General features: G+C 35.7%; 1 non-coding gene across 1 annotated transcript; it reads right to left on the bottom strand.

The window, feature by feature from the left end:
• Window positions 1-13,424: 13,424 nt before the first annotated feature.
• LOC124899041 lies at window positions 13,425-13,531 on the bottom strand. Its single transcript, XR_007056180.1, has one exon. It is a non-coding gene; the product is annotated as a small nucleolar RNA R71 (small nucleolar RNA).
• Between the last annotated feature and the right edge of the window lie 1,052 nt (window positions 13,532-14,583).

Raw genomic sequence — 14,583 nt, forward strand, 5'->3', positions numbered from 1 at the left:
GGTTGTATCATGTAAGGTGGAGGATAACTCTATTCCTATGTCCCGCAAAAACCTTATTTCATGTCAGGTGTCATATAAATCAAGATTGATGATCACCGAATAAACTCATTCTTTATGTTGTGATGATTATGATCCATAGAACTCATGTGCAAGGTCATCTTTATGTCAAGTCTTATTATCTCATGCCTCGTGCTTATATGATTCACTTGGTGATGCCATTAAGATCTACTTGAATGCCTATGTATGTTTCATTGAAATTTGTTTTCTAATGTGAGGTTTTGTCCTTTATTCCATACTTCTATAGCTTCAACAAGTTCCTACCCATTATTCGAGGATGAATGATTCCAAGGGGAGGGAGATAATGTAACACTCAACACTTTTGGGCTTAAGTTTGAACCATCGTTCCTATGTATATAGACCCAAACCAAATGATTTTTGTCAATATAAGTTGACGATTAATTCTTTAGTGTGAAAACATCTTTGGAGATGAATTGAGATCATAAAAATCTCCTAAATCAAAGTCGAGTTGAGAACTTTTCTATCGATTGAGTTTTGTAAATGTTCTAACTTTGGTCAACTTCCAATGAATATTACTCCTATAATATAACGAGTTAGATGGCCTACTATATACCAAATGAAAGGTCTTTGAGTCTTCTTTCCAATACCACTAGTTTTGCCTTATTTGATATAGGAGTAAAAAGTTATGCTCAATTTACCAAAAGGGTATCTATCGATCAAGGCACGACGACCAGGGTGATGGACCGTTGCACCAGCGATGGACAGTCACTCCAAACCATCACCCTTAAGCAGAAAGACCAAAAATTGGTCATTTTGGGATAGTTGGAGTGATGGACAGTCACAGGAGTGACAGACCGTCGCCCAAACCGTCTGTAGGGACCATTGTGCACTGCTATAAACTTTTCAAAAGGGTATTTGGGTCTTTTCCCTACCACAAACCACTCCTCCATGACTTAAATAATACTTTAACCCTATTTACTGATAAAATATCAGTTTCTCTTAGTTTTTTTCCTCTTCTCTCTCAAGAGAAAAAATTAGCCTTTTTTCCCAAGACTCATACTTCCAAGGCTTAGATTGAAGATATCTCAAATTTTGTTTATCATAAAGGTATGTAGGAATATCCTAAATCTCATGGGCATAAGTTTAACGTTTTAACAAGATTTAAATATGTATGTATATATATATATATATATATATATATATATATATATGTAATGGGTTTTTAAAACCGTTTGAAGAGCATGCATTATGAACTCATTTTGATGAAAGTATACATTATATATTATGGGTTTATTCCACATACTTGAGTTACAATTATGTGCATATATGATATGCGTTTGAAAAGTGATTTGTGAGCAGGATTTATGAAATTCCCTCTCCCATGATGAAATTTATTGTATTAACATGTTATGAATTGTGAAGTGGGTTTGAGAGCACGAACTATAATAATTCCCCTTTTCGATCATGAGATTTATGTGTGACTAGTATTAGGGATGTTTTATGAATGATGATAATTTATGAGTTTTAAATGACTCTTTAACTACTATGCATTGTTGTTTTTCATGTTTTAAAAAGGGTATCTATCATGCTAAAGGCTTTTGTGTCCTAATGAAGAATTGCATGTGATCTTAATGAAAGAATTGGCCACCATGTGTTAAAGTCTTGAAAAGAGAGCATTTTCCATAAATTTACATATTATTTTGAAATAAGAACTCTCATGTGATATGCAAATCTATTGGTGGTGATTAAAATATTTTGAATGAGATGGGCATGATATGATAAGTTATGACTTGAAAGTCTAGGTATGGCGATACCTATTATGAATTGCCCTTGACATGAAATTAAATGAATATTTTTAAGCATGAAGCATGGTTTTAACGGACTAAAATTGGGTTTAAGGAGAGTTAGATGATTACCCAAAGAAGGCATTTGATTGTAAGGGCTCACAACTGAAAATTGAGTTTTGCCAACTCAGGAGACATGATTGGCAATGGACAATGTATACTTGCCCTCAGGCACTGGTATACTAGAACAGTATATGGAACCCCTATCCTTGCAACAAACTTGGATTAGAGGGCTTGACCGATGAGTAAATGGTGGATTCCATATAGCCCATGGGATTTTAGAAATGTAGGGTGTACCAACTAGATCGAAAGTAAATTAAAGAGTTGAGTCAATGTTTTAGAAGAACGAATTGAAGCTCTTTTGTCATGTGTTTTTTATATATATTATTATAAATGATTTTCATAGTGCTCTCGATAATTTTACATTAAATAATGTTATTTTTGGATTGTTCTTCTTACCAATACTTTTCAAGTATTACCCCTTATAATACAGGTTCTAAGGCACAGTCCCGTCTGTCGCATCAATAGAACATTTGGGATAGTGACAGAGTTGGTGAGCCATCTATCTTTCAAAGGGTATTTATTCATATGCTTACTTCTCTCAGTTTATGGTCCATCTGAGGGCCTTTTCCCAGTCTAGAAAAGCTAGTATTCAGTATAGGCTTCGTAGACAAGATTTGAGTATTTGTATTGTCACAACTTGTTGACCCAGTTTGATTTTGTGTTTTCTTTGAATGTCATTATATCTTCCGCACTTTGATTTATGTATTGATTATGCTTATCATAGTATGCTAAGATGTCTCTCGGGCGTTAATGATTCGAGATGCCCATCGCAACCAGGGCCTCGGCTCGGTGATATGAGATATGCCACGAGGACTTGAATTGAAGACACAGAAAAGTAAAGTTAGAAAGATAGGATAATGATGATAGAAAGATAGACGCAAAATTAATAAAGAAAGGGCAATTAAAGGGAGTTTCAAACCATAAAACCTCCCTTAATGACTATCAATAAGCACCTAGCTCTTACATTACTGCAAAGTGGATTAGGTCCTCCTTACAACCAGCGATTCTAAACAAGGTTCAATATCTGTCTTTCTAATCACTCAAACACTCCCATGGAATCTCATGAATACATCATATAAATTAATCAACAAAAACTAACTAATAAAATATCTAAGGCACCTATTTATAGTAGTTGCCTTTGGCATAGCTAGTCTATTACAAATATAGCCAAAAATGGCTATTTCGAAAATAACCCACAAAGGCTTTTTATTCCTGCTCCATGGATTTGCTCGGCTCCAAGCTATCTTCCAAACATGACATTGCTTTATTAGGAGCTCGAAGAAGGGCCTCCAAGAACATTCTTGGATCCTTAGGGCGATCAAGGCTTGGACCTCCTCATATTGGCCTCGAGTTGTGTGACAAAAGCGTTGATGCCTATTTGACTTGTATCATCTTCCCCTTTTTGAAAAGGATTCAACCTTGAATCCAAACCTTGCAAAATCAAATGAAGGACAAACACAAATTCCTCATGACATGAGGGTTAGGGTTAGAATAAGAAGTCATTTCATCATGCCAAGGTTGCACACACTTAAAATATAACCAAGGATCCTTCATTTTAGTCATTAAGAACTTGTTGAAAAATACATAAAGGAGTTGGCTATGGGAATCACCAAGAGGTAAGGAAACCACAAGGGCCATAATGGCATCAATAAATCCAAAAGATAAGGTTATCTTTACCTTAGGAGCCATAAGACCCAATTTCTTCATCACCTCTTTAAGAGACCACATCAAGAGTGGTGCCTTAATTGGTAATAAAGTCCACAAGATGCATATAAAAATGTCACTTAAATAAGTGGACCAACCAACAAATTTTCAACCTCCACATAAAAAAAATCCAAAACTAGCATGGATGTCATCATAGGCAGAGGTAGTATAGGAAGGAATCAAGTATAAAGGCATCATCCAAGGCGCTATCATCTATAAGTTTGCCATTTGGCTCAAAAGATATAGCACATAAGGCATACAAGGATAGAATCAAGAAATTTAAGCACATATTACTTCTTCCTTTAAACTAAATCATCAACTTGGCTTTCACAAGTTGGGATTCATGCAACTTAAGCACAAGTGTCTCAAATAAGGGTGCAAAGTTATAAGTAATACATAAAAGAGACAATTACACATTTTCCCTCAGGTTCTCAAGAATGATACCACCTTTGAGAAGGAGGTCATCATCTCTACTCACATAATAAAGAAGGGTATCACACAAATGGAGTTCATCCAAAGTAGTTTCAATGGAAGACTCTCTTCTTGACCTACAAGTGGTGAAACCTGGGTCAAGAAGGGAAACACACAATGGTGAACTCTCTTGGATATTTTGATAGATCCCTTTCTTTAAAAACACTCCATCTTGGTTAGAGTTCTTTCCCTTACACAATATTGGTCCCTCAAAAGGATTTTTGTAACAACCCGAGACTACCCCCTAGTCATTACACGGTGCTTATAATCCCGAGGGATCACAAGCTAACCCATGAGCTGGTACCTGCTATGAGCACTAAATAATAATACTGTAATAATTTGCAGAATAATGGACTAAAATTCCATAAGGTTCAAAACATCTAAAATATTTATAATGAATAATAACATCTGAATCTGAAATACTGTCTAAAAATCTAGTTTGAAAAGACTCTAACTAAAACTATCTGAAAGTGGAGTTGATGGGATACTCCCCCACTAACTCCATCTACTAAAATATTACTAATTTGAAGTACTGAAATAAAATCATATCCTCAATAGATGAGGGCTCACTGTAAAATCTGCTACTGTTGGCTGAATCTAGCTAGGCGCGGTCAGGAACCTGAGCATCTGAACCTATGATATGAAATATCATAGCACAAGAAACGAGTGTGCGGTCAGTACATAGGAATGTACTGGTATGCTGAATGACGTAAGGCTGAATGAATGGGTTTATATGCATAAACACTAACTGACTGAATGATATGCAAGAGCTGGATTAGCATACATGGAGGATCTATAACTACTAAACATACTGTGCATACTGTAACTGAGTATACTGGAACTGAATCTGATAACTGATAACTAAATATACTGATAATCTAAGATCACTAATAATTTGAATTACTAAAAACTGAGTGACTGTATCTGATAGTCCTGATTCTGTAGAACTGAACTGAGTTCTATTTTGAAGACTGAGACTGAAACTAAAACTATGGGAGGTAATCATCTAACCAACATTCCCCAAATGAGAGAAAAAAATTGAGCTGGGGCCAAATTTGTAACCCCAATTAGAAGGGTGTCAGTACCGTCCCATGGGTAAAGACAAGATAAAGAGTAACCCTTTTACTAGCAGGTTCCCTTAATCGAGAACGGTGGTACCCTCTACTGGCAGGTAGAGCACCTCATCAACCCTCAACTAGCAGGTTTGATGTCTCAACCTATGCTGGCTACGTAGTTCTGGAACATAAGGTTTCTTCTAAGGATCACACCCACTACTGCCAGGTGAGCCCCCATCCTTGGATTCACTCAGTGCTAAATCCTACTCCCAACTGAAAGACACTAAACTGTTATACTGAACTAAACTAGACTGATATTGAGATTACTGAGTTTTCCTAAGTTCTGTAACTGACTGAATTCTACTGAGTTTTGTAGTAGACTGAGAGTACTACTAATCATGAAATGATGGATACTATTTTGTAATTGATATTCGATCTAAGTAACAGCTAGATTTTTGGGTATTAAATACCCTCAGGACTCGATAGCATGAAAGTAAAGCAAAGCATCATCTTGAATACATGTTATGGGAATACATGTTAGCTTGCTATAATGACATTATTTCATTCTCATAGATAATTTATCAAACACATAACAAGCATACTTGGTTCATTAAATAATAAACACTTAGGGTTAACATGGTTATAACAATCTACTTGCTAATTGAAGGATTTATCATGAATATCATGTAATTCAACACACACTAGAGTCAATTCTTGGAACTTGTAATCTAAATCAAGGATTAAAACTCAAACAACATCATGAACATGAATTCAACCTAATCCAAATATGGAAATCATAAATCTTGTATTTTGAAAAAGAATTCTTGGGCTTCATGGAAGATAAGGATCCGTGGACGAACATCTAGCATACCTTAATTTGTGAGATTCTTGAAGTTCTTGAAGAAATTCTTGGGATTGACCTTGATTCTTCAACTAGGGTTTGTTTTCTTTAGAGAGAAATACCTTTTGATTTTGGGGAAAAAGTGAATAATGAAGGGTTTAAACGTTTTTTGGGCTTAAATCCCACATCTGGGAGGAATAAAATCATGGGAAAAGAATTTTAACCCTGGGCGCAACTTTATTTTATGAAATTTTTCAAATCTGGACCCTAGGAGCGACGCGGTGCTATTGCATCGTGTCACAGGAAAATGACAACTGGGAAATTGCATGGTGGTGCGATGCGGTGGTATCGCGTTACCACTTTGTTTGTGAACTGAAACTGTACCGCGACGTGGTGGTATTGCGTTGGAACACTAGAAAAGGACAATTGTGAATTGGGTCTATGGAGCAACGTGCTAATATCGCAGAGCAACACTGGAAATTGAAAATCGCTATTTTGACTCATTCCGCGATGCACTACTGGCCTGAATGACGATGTTTAAAGACTGAAACTTAAAATCACCATAACTTCTTACCCGATTGTCGAATTTTGGCAACTTTTATATCGTTGGAAAGCTAATTGAATTTTCTATGCAATGGAAGGCTCAAGTATAAAAAATTACTAAGTATTCCAAAAAATTTATTTAGGATAACCCATGTACTGAGGGTTAATCTAGGCTAGGGAAATACGGGGTATTACAATTGTGAATCCCCTAGAAAGACTTTCCATCATAAGGAAGGATACCAACATCTTCATTCAAACTTTTCTTGTAATGTAGACCAAAAATAAGTTGGGTGTGCCATAATCACCATATCCAAATTTGGCACTGGGGTCAAACGGAAAGAGTGGCCATAGACGTGGGTCTAGAGAACACTCTTTTTCCCCATAGACTTCACCCAAGCTGAAAGATATACTCTCCACATTAGCATAAACATCATCAAAAGCAAGGGGAGAGTATATAAAGGTATCACTCAAGTCAACTTTAACTAAGGTTCCCTCATGTAGGTACTCACTAATAGATCCAAGATCATTACCACTAGTATTCTCAACAATAGGATCACACAAAGTAGAAGAACAAATTTTGTCCAATCAACGGATACTTTCTATTTCCATGGAAGAAACCTCGAGTAGAACATATCACCACCAACATTAAAGGAGTTATTGCTTAAATCTTCACAAGAAGCAAGCAATTCATCCTCATAAGTATCAAACAAGGGCGGGATATCATACAAAGGATCACATCCATAATCATTTTTCAAGGAATAATCACTTATTGGGTTTCTTAAGGATTCAAGCATATCAAAGTTATCATCACCGAATTAAACATTCCTTTCCAAGACTTCACATTCCTTTTTCTTAACAGTACTCTCATCTTCCAAGAAGAGATTTCCTTCTTTAGGAGGAATGTTGTCACACCATAGTGGGTTGACATATATGCTATAGCCTTTAATACAAGCTATACCTTCAATATCATTCTTACCACTAGGTTTAATGGGAGTGACTATACCATCTTCGAACATGATATTATACTTAAATAGAGAATGATCTATACCGGAGAGAGATTTAGAACATGCAAGTTCATTCTCTAAAAGACAACTATCAAGTTCCAAAGAAGTTTTAAACATATAATCATCCTTATGAGCAAGACAACCCATAGGATCTTCTTTAGAAGACATACCCAAGGGGTCACTCCTATCTTCTTGACCAACATTATCAATTTAATAACTCACTTGAGGTTCTTTAACCACATTAGACACATCTTCAAGTGGTGGACTAGTTTCACACATAATTTGGTCAATACAATTTTCATAAGACGATGTACTATCATTCAACATAATGGCTTAAACACTAGGTAAACACAAATTGATCTTACAAGAAGATTCAATTAGGTCATCAATAGGATCAACTGGTGTATCCACACTCATAACATATATATCATAATTAAGAGGCAAAGAATTAATAGACTCACATATAGGTAAGATACTACTCACACTCAATGGGATACTAGCCACACAATTATCATTCACATGTACAAAAGTGTAAGAGTTACCTATGTCACCGTGAAGTTCTTAAGCACATTCTTCTTTACCTTTGTGTGAAGGTCTTCCACAAGTTTTGGAATCATCTAATAATACCCTCGTCAAATTTTCAAAGGGAATCTTCTGTTTTGGCACTTATTCTCTTTCGCTTACCATGTTGGTACCTACACATATGTCTTTATTAATTGAAGGACAAATAATGTTGGCTCCAGTTGGAGGAAACCCTCTCACTTCACTCCTCACAATCTCTTTTTTTTCCTCTCTTAGGTTGCTACCTTGCACACCCTTAATTTTCTCAATCTTTTGTCTTTTATTTTCATAAGGCTTGGAATAAGTGGTCATCTTTCCTTGAAATTTGGGAAGGGTAGGTGGAAAGATAGAATTTCTACATTGGTCCTTTGCAAAATTAGGCTAATTTTTCACATTTGGAATCTTGTGTTTTGCAAACAAATTGACACCCAAATGTATGTGTCCATATTTCAATGGGAATATGTCACACCGCACCTCCTCATAGTACCTATCTCGAGTGAAGGAAACCTTTACACTCTCAAAGACTCTATGGCCTTCCAAGAAGTATGGGAAACGTTTGGACACTCGAGGTATCACTAGATAATAAACCATAAGAGGAGTTATGTAGTTTGCATAAAACCAATCATCAAGTATAAGAACATATCTCGGAACTCTACAAATCTCTACCTATCTTTAACAAGGTTGTATTCTTAGATCACTATTATACAATTTCATATAACCCTTCGGCACATAAATTGGCCTTAAGAACTCTTTCAAGGCACCCCAAGTTTAAGTGGGATTCCTTATAAGTTTGAAATTTTCCAAGGTCTGACCTTGAATGTACTTACGGGCATATGTAGTTTGTTCGGCTTCACTCATAACATAATCCTCGAAGACCCTTTCATATTGACATTCCTAATCAAGGTAAACTTCGGGATCCCATTCTCCTTTGAAGATAGATAGAGTAGGAAGACATTGACTCCTACTATACTCTCCATTTATACCTTAGTTATCGCTTCCATACATTTGACCATGGCTATATTCATTGCTCCCATATTCCCCATCTTCTTTGTAGCCATAACATTCTTTACCACAATCATAGTTTCCTATGTCGTTGTCACAATTATCTGAGGCTATCAAATACGTGTTCCCCTTATATCCATCCCCTTTTACCTACAAAATGAACAAATAAGATTATTAGTAAAGCTCCTCACCAACTCTCATATGAACTCACCTTTATGATCCTCACAATTGGAGTGGCATATGTTGAAAGTTGCTTATACTCCTATAGACAATAAGGTGTCAATCTCTACTTTACGGTTGGAGAGGATTCTTATTTGATCGACTCAAAGAAATAAAAATCTACATATGGACTTGAAACAAATAAGTTACAATGAATTAAAACTAGAAAAGAACACAAATAAATAGGACGATGAAAGAATTCAGACTCAAGAACTAATCGATCAACTTTGTAGATGAATTACTAGTTGATGATTGGCTTAAGAATCAAAAGAAGTGATTAGAAATAAAAAAAAATGAAACTAAAGAATCAAACCTTGAACAATGTAGTTTTTAAAGTGTTGAGATATGTTTTAGAACTTGAATTGATGTTGGAGAAGTGTTGCTATGTGTTTGGGATGCGTTTGAGGCTATTTTGTGTTCACTGGAGGTGATCTGCGTTTATGGATGCTTTGGGACCTGCTCCAGCAGGTGTGGAGCATCTTGGACGCAGGTGAGAAGACTTGGCTACTGGTCTGAGGTGTTGCATCACCTTGGATGCACCTTAAGGGCACTTCAAAGGCAGACTGGCTAAAAAACAGCTTGCATTGTACCACTTGTACTTCCAAATGGTCCCCCCTTTTATCCTCTCCTTGGAATGTTTTATTGGATCTTCAAAAGGTGATTTGCAAAAAAACTTCTGTAAACATTTTTATCCACTTTTGAGTATCAAACAACCACCTTTTTCCAACAATTCCTCTTGAAGATTTGAATTTCCCCAAGAACACCAAAACTTTGAAAATCTCTATCTCTTAAACCATTGATCAGAATGCGACGAAATTTTAAACCAATGCTATTTTCAACCTTCTAAACACATTCCAACCATAATTTTGTTTAAATTCTCAACCAATAATTCCAGATTTTCAAATCCACTTCACTTTCTTCAAATTCAAAACTTCAACAATGATAGAACACTTAAAATGACTCTGATTATGCTCAAATTCGAAACCTAAACTCTTATAGTGTTAGAGAACACATATCTAACACTAGAAACACAAGAAAAATACAAAATCAAAATCTTAAAATTTGAAACACCCTAAAAAAACGTTTTGGGAATCTTTTTCTATTTTTTTTATGATTTTCAAGATAAAAAACCCAAGACTAGAATCGTGGGAACGATCCTAAGCTTGCTCTGATACCAAATGATACAAGATAACCCACAAGGAATCGAATCGAGAATGCAGAAAAGTAAAGATAGAATGCTAGGATAATGATGATAGAAATATAGACATAAAATTGATAACGAAAGGGAAATCAAAGGGCGTTTCAAACCCTAAAACATCCCTTAATGACTATCAATAAGCACCTAGCTCTTACGTGACTGCAAAGGGGATTAAATCCTCCTTACAACGAACGTTTCTAACAACCTTCAACATTTGCCTTTCCAAGCACCCAAACACTCCCGTGGAGTCTCATGAATACATCATGTAAATTAATCAACAAAAACTAACTAATGACATGTCTAAGGCACCTATTTATAGTAGTTTCCTTTGCACAACTAGCCTATTATAAAAATACCCCAAAAGTGGCTATTTCAGAAATAACCCACAAGGGCTCTTTATTTCTGTGTCATGGCTTTCCTCGACTTCAAGCTATCTTCAAAAAACAACATTGCTTTATTAGGAGCTCAAAAAAGGGCCTCCAAGCACATTATTGGTTCCTTAGGGCAATCAAGGCTTGGACCTCCTCATGTTGGCCTCGAGTTGTGTGATCAAAAGCGTTGATGCCTATTTGACTTGTATCACTCGGCTTATGACAATTATTAATCATTGATCTTGGGCATATATATATGTCCAATCACTGCTATTTACCCATATTTGGACTTATTTTGAGAATAATTATTATGCTAATTATATTGAATTGTGAGTTAAATTATATTTCATGGCTAACCGATGTGATTATAGATACAGGGTAAATTTCTCATGAATTTGAAAAAAAATTGTATGCACATCATGAAGATGCGAAAAACCATATGGATCAAAGTCAAAAACATATGGTGATGCACGAGAGTAAGGAGAAAAGAAAATAGCTGAGGATTGACAAAAAGAAAGGAAGAGGAGAAAAATTCCAGTGACGAAATACTATCTCAACGTGTCGCGTCGACTGGCAATATGTGTGTCTTAGCTAAAATTTGAAGAAAAATTTCCAGTGCATCAACGCAATGTCAATGTGTCATGTTAATGCATAAGTTCTGTGCCTTAGAAAATTCTTCTTCTGTAAATTCCAGTGCATCGACGCGATGTCAATGTGTCGCATCGCTACTTAAAATTTTTACACTTAGCCAAATTTTGAGGAGAAAATTTTAGTGACACGACGCTATGCCAACGTGTTGTGTCGTGAGGTAAAGAACTTGACTTAGTCTAACTTTTAAAGATGAATTCTAGTATGGCAATGTGATGTTGACGCGACGCATTGGTTGTGGTAACGCGATTAGCGATGCATCGTGTCATGGCTTCAAACCTGATGAAATTTCCCAATTATAAAAGGAACATGTTAGAACAATTCCAAGGACTTTTTGGCAGTATAGCAGCAGAGGAAAAATATAGAATTCTTTCTTTTAGGGTTCTTATTATTTATTTTGAACTTCTTTACCTCAATACTAATTTTGGGTATGATTAATTACTTGTTTTTGATGTTTAATTCAAACATGAGTGGCTAAATACCCTTGTTCTAGGGTTGAGGCCAAGAACATGATTACTCTTTGATATTCTTTATAGTAGTTTCTTTTTGGATTATCAACTAGCTTGTTCTAAATTACTTGAGCTTACTATTTTAATGCTTGGCCGCCATTAGAATTAATTTATATTTCTAAGTGAATCTGGGAAGAGAATCGTAGATTAGAAAGAGAAAATTAAGGAGCAAGGTTTTTATCCTTTTATAAAATAAGGGGTTCAAATTAGCATCTAGGATAGGGATATACCTAGAAGCCTTGTTTGGTTCAATTACAAGAAGAGTACTTAATGAATCTAGAAGAATTGTTTATCTCTGTGGGAGTTGTAGCTGCAATATTTAATAGATAGAATATTTGAGGTCGGAAAATAAAAAAATTATTGCTTAAACCTTGTGAACCAACAACCCGATAACCAATTAGACTACTATAAGAATGGAGATTTGTATGATTGTTTGAAAATCCTCAACCCTGGAATTCTTTTCATTATTGTTTACAACCGTTTCTTTCCATGCTTTAGTCAAAAACTTTTATTTCTAATTAATTAATTTATATTTTTATTCTCATGTTCAAATTATCTTGCTACTTTACAACACTTAATACTCATTGTCTAAAACTAAAAGTTGGTTAAAATTCTAGTTGGTTAGTCCTCATGAGAATGATATCTGATTGTCTAAATCACTATATTACTTGAACGATCACGTGCACTTACATGTGCATCTAAGACGCAACAAGTTTTAGGCACCATTGCCGGGGACTAATATAATTAGTAAATTGCTAAATTTTTTGTTTTTGATATTAAGTTTAAGTGTTAACAACTTGATCTTAGCAGCTGAAGTTTTGCAGGTTTAGGTGAATTCAAGACTGACGAGAGACAATGAGTTGGTAGAGCCTTTTGCAGAACCAGAACAGATCTTTCAACAAAGGCAAAGAATGGCTGAACAAAGAAATGTACCGGCTAATCCAAATGCCAAAAATTTTCCACCTCCTGTCATTCGTATTATTCCAATTGCTCCTGATCAACAAGCTGCTAGACCTGTTTGTGTGATGGCTACCCTACTCACGAACTATGTGACGAGTAGTATTCTTAAGCGCGAACCATAAGGTCAATTTGAATTGAAGCTGAATATGGTGCAATTGGTAAATTCAACAGGATAATTTTGTGGCCTTTCATATGAAGATCTGCAGTAGCATATACATACCTTCTTGGAAATAAGCGATACTTACATTCTTGAAGGGGTGAATTCTAATTATGTCAGATTGATGCTCTTTCCTTTCTCCCTAATGGGGGAAGTAAAAAGGTGGTTACATGCTGAACTACCACTCTTCATCACTACATGAGAAAATATAGCTTAGAAATTTCTTATTCGATTCTTTCTATCTGGGAAGAATGCACGCTTGAGGAGTGAGATCTTGAGTTTCAGACAAAAAGAGGGAGAGAATCTCTTCCAAGCTAAGGAGAGATTTAAGGATATGCTCATAAATTGCCCTCACTATCATCAGTCAAATGATATTCTTGTGCATACTTTCATTGAGGGATTGGAGTCAAATACAAAGATTCTCTTGGATTTAGCAGTAGGTAGACAGGCTTTTTAGAAGACATATGAAGAATTGTACACACTGCTGAATCAGATTTCACAAGGGAACCTGGCTGGCATATGGATTCGAGGAGTACTCCTAGAAAGGTTGCAGGGCTACTAGAGGTAGATCAGTTCACCACATTATAGGTACAGATCTCAGTCATGTAAAATCATATGATTACTAAGCTTAATACCATAAAGTTGGGTGTTATACAACCAACAGCCACAACAAATACAGTCTTATAGGTGACCACACAACAGATGCATATTTTGTTAATCCAGATTCTTTCAACTATATGGGAAATGCGAATCGGCAGGGACAACAAAATTTTGGTAATACATATAATCTCAACTGGAGGAACCATCCCAATTTCTTATGGGGAGGAAATCAGGCACTAAATGCAAATTATTACAAGGGACAAGTGCAACCAAATCAATAGCCAGTTCAGAACAACCAAGCTAGCACTGCTCAAACTGGGAATATGGAGGAATTAATGGAGCATTTTATGGCTCAACAAGTGCAAATTACAAATGAAATTAAGACTCAACAAGCACAGTTTGTAGCTGAGTTGAAGTGTCAACAATTGCTTATGAAAAATATAGAGTTCCAACTGGGTCAAATTACAAGGGAACAAAATACAAGACCTCAAGGAGCATTACCAAGCGATACAGAGACCAATCCTAAGTAGGTAAATGCGGTTACAACAAGGAGTGGGCTGTAAACTAAGGAAATAGTTCAGGAGCTGGTTGGTCCCATAATTAATGATAAGGGTGCTAAAAATAATGCAGAGAAAGAAATCAATGAAAAAAGGAAAGTGAAGAAATTCATATAGAGAAAAATACTCTTCCTTTACCCTTTTCTCAAAGGAAAAGGAAGCATCAAGAAAAAGTAAGTTACAAGAAATTCTTAGATCTTCTGAAGTAGGTTCAAGTGAATCTTCTTCTTATTGATATTCTACAGAGTGTGCCAAAAT

The sequence above is a fragment of the Capsicum annuum genome, chromosome 5, assembly GCF_002878395.1.
Source record: "Capsicum annuum cultivar UCD-10X-F1 chromosome 5, UCD10Xv1.1, whole genome shotgun sequence".
Taxonomy (NCBI): domain Eukaryota; kingdom Viridiplantae; phylum Streptophyta; class Magnoliopsida; order Solanales; family Solanaceae; genus Capsicum; species Capsicum annuum.